The following is a 3,326-nucleotide window of genomic DNA, read 5'->3' as shown; positions in this document are numbered from 1 at the left end:
GGGAAGTGGCAGGAGGAAGGCAGCGGAGGGAGCCCCACCTAGTCTGGCAGCAGCCACCGTGCAGAGAAAAATTGTTAAAGGGGCCTTTCCCTTCGTCAGCAAGAGGAAATCTCTTTCTCTCGCAGAGAGAGAATCCAGGAAGTTTGTCCTCTTCTCTTTTTCGCCATCTCCATTTGTCTGATACTAAAACTGACTTACCAGCGCCATGAATTTTATTTGAAACTACTCCGGTATTTACCGGGCCCTTCGGATTTTTCTTCTGGAAAACAAACAAACAAAAAACGATGCCTTTTGGAGAAAAGATCGTCCTTGCAAGTTTGAGCAGATGGTTTGCTTCTCCTTCACTTGTCCCTCTCCCACCCTCATTAATAGTTCGGAAAAACATTTTGCTCCTGAAACTCCTGATTGGCACGAATAGGAACACTTATCTATTACAGTAAGGGAAAATTGCATTTTTACAGAATAGAAAGTTGACAGTAAAGCGAATATTGTGACTTTAATATTTTAAAGTTAATTCAGTCTGGTTGGATTTTTGTTTGCTAATAGTATATATATCTATAATATATAGATATATTGAGTGCCTCTAACTTGTAAATTCATCTTGCAGACCTCTTTTTTGTAATTAAAATGTTGTATGAACTTGCTCAAGAAATAACTTGTGGAAAAGAAACTCATTTAGCTTCAAACTCTTATCACTCTTAAAAGCTGACTCTTGCAATAGTATTTATTGAGTCATTATGGAGTCATGGGACTTTTTAAGAGCCGGAAGGGACTATTTAGATCATCCAGTCCCGCCCTGTCATTTTATGGAGGAGGAAACTGAGGCCTAGAATAGATAAGATAACCAGTTAGTAGGTCTGCTTAGAACAGTAGTCTATGCATAATAGACAACTTGAAGGAAGAAAAATGGCATTTTTATAGTAAATTATGTCTTAAAGGGATTATTGGCCCTATCATACCCCAAAAAGTGGGTACTTTAGTCAAATGGTGTGGAATGATCACTTGAAATGTTTTATCTCCAGGTTTTAGGAGAATACTCAGACTAAATAATTTTAAGGACACAGAACCCTGAATGTAGTCTCAAATCCATGCTTTTAATCTCTGCACTATAATTGTATTCATTTGCACTTTCTTGTATGACATTCCCAGTAAATTGTGAAGCAGACTTATCTGAGTAAGCTGCAAAGTAAATTATTGAAACGCATATAGCCTGTTTGGTTTTAATGTGCCAAATATCAAAATACAGCTAAAGAACTTTACTAAACTGGCTTAATTTTAAAATATGGCATGAAAATGGTTGCTCTGTCTTTTCACATTCTCCCACCCAACCCAACCCTGTGAAAGTCATCTCTCTTATACTTTCTTTCTTTTTTTTTTTTTGGTACTGGAAATTAAACCCAGAGGCACTTGACCTCTGAACCACATCTCCAGCCCTCCGCCCTTTTTTTCTTTTGAGACAGGGTCTCATTAAATTGCTGAGTCTGGCTTCGAACTTGAGATCTTGTTTCAGCCTCCCAAGTTGCTGGGATTACAGGCATGTGCCACTATACCCAGCCTCTCTTTTACTTTCTATGAAAAATATCATGTCCTATCTTGTGTTATTGTAATGTAGTATATATTATACTAAATTTCAAACAGGGTGTTTGGTTTTTTTATGCCCCAAATCACTGGCATGGTGCCTTGCACATAGACTCTCAATACTAGTTAAATGAAAATATAAAATGCAATGTCTGGGCCCACAGTAATGTATGGTATTAAAATTTAGGGATTAATGATAATGAACATTCATACAGGATATTTGAACAGAACAGTGTAATCTTTCAAAAAGAAATGACTCCACATTGTTTTTGGAATCTCTTACTTTATAAATTGTCTTTTTATCCTCAACCCTTTACAATAGAGTTCAAATATTTTCTCTTAACTATAAGGGGATAATAAGTCCCCATAGTGAAGAATCACCATGTACATACCAAGGGTCCAGGAAGATGAGTTAAAGAATCATAAAGTTGATCTGCCTTTCTTACTCCCCAGCCATCTTGGCAGCTGCTTTTGGTTGGGGGGCTGTCCAGCCTTAAAGGCAGAAAAATGGTAGCTACAAAGGAAAAGAAAAAAAAAAGTTTCTGAAATGGATCAGCTCTAGGCTCCAACTTGTTATGAAAAGGAAAAAAGTATGTGCCAGGCAAAATGAAATTGATCATCTTCCCCAACAACTTCCCAGCTTTGAGGAAATCTGAAATAGAGTACTGTGTTATGCTTGCCCAGACTGATGTCTATCCCTGCAGTGACAATAATATTGACTTGGGCACAGCATACAGAAAATACTAGAGTAGGCACACTGTCATTGATCCAGGTGATTCTGATAACAGAAGCATGCCAGAACAGAGTGGTAAAAAGTAAAACATACAGAATTTTTCTTTAATAAAACTTTATCAGAGCTTACTTTTAAAACAAAATTGAGGACTGGGGTTGTAGCTTAGTGGTAGAGTGCTTGCCTAGCATGTGTGAGGCACTGGGTTCGATCCTTAGCACTACATAAAAATAAATAAAGGTATTGTGTCCATCTACAACTAAAAATCTTTTTAAAAAATTGATCTATGTATATAATCTTTCAAGTGGATCTTTGTAAATTGAGATTGAAGAACTGCTAATGCAGAGATTGTTAACATAGTAACTATGTTTTAAATGTAAAGTCTAAATGAACCAAAAGCTCATGAAGAGGTTTCTTTGCCTTTTGTTTAAGCACTTGATGTTTTTCTTGCTGGGTGGAGGGGCTATTGGGTTGATATTAATCTGTGAACTTGGATCTGATACAGAATTTGACTTTACCCAGAGTATCATTTCCCCCAAGTCCCCTGAAAAGCATAGTCTACATAGGCAATTTTCTTATTTAATATAAAGGAGATATTCAATAATCTCTCCTGATCTTACTGATTTGCATGCCATTTCCATGAAGATATAAAATAATGTGTCGCTGTTGTGTCTCTGTTGTAAAGGGGGGAAGGGTATTGATATGTAGTGTCTAAATTTGATAAGAGTAAGGATAGTTTAGTGTTCATGAACCAAATATTTGGTATCACATATTCACTCTGTAGAAAGTTTTGCTCAAAACTGATATTTTAGAACAAGTTAAGAAACAAACATCTTAGCCTTTGCCATAATCTGGATTGGACGGAATTTTTACTTTGGCTCTCTCTAAACAGAAGTACTGCTGGATTCAGTGGCACATGTCTGTAAATCCCAGTGACTTGAAAAGACTGAAGCAGGAGGACTATAAGTTTGAGGCCAGCCTCAGCAACTCTCTCAAAAGAGCTGGGGATGTGGTTCAG

At 37.0% G+C, this 3,326-nt stretch overlaps 1 protein-coding gene and 1 pseudogene across 3 annotated transcripts in view; both read left to right on the top strand.

Annotated features, from left to right (window-relative positions):
- Rap1b (RAP1B, member of RAS oncogene family) overlaps positions 1–3,326 on the top strand; it is a 41,883-nt gene that overhangs the window by 785 nt on the left and 37,772 nt on the right. The window lies entirely within an intron of this gene.
- LOC114086081 (large ribosomal subunit protein eL30-like) lies at positions 285–2,547 on the top strand (annotated as a pseudogene).

This window comes from Marmota flaviventris, chromosome 3 (genome assembly GCF_047511675.1).
Source record: "Marmota flaviventris isolate mMarFla1 chromosome 3, mMarFla1.hap1, whole genome shotgun sequence".
In the NCBI taxonomy this organism is placed as follows: Eukaryota; Metazoa; Chordata; class Mammalia; order Rodentia; family Sciuridae; genus Marmota; species Marmota flaviventris.
The sequence above is the reverse complement of the archived record's forward strand: the minus strand, read 5'-3'. Positions and strand labels throughout refer to the sequence as shown.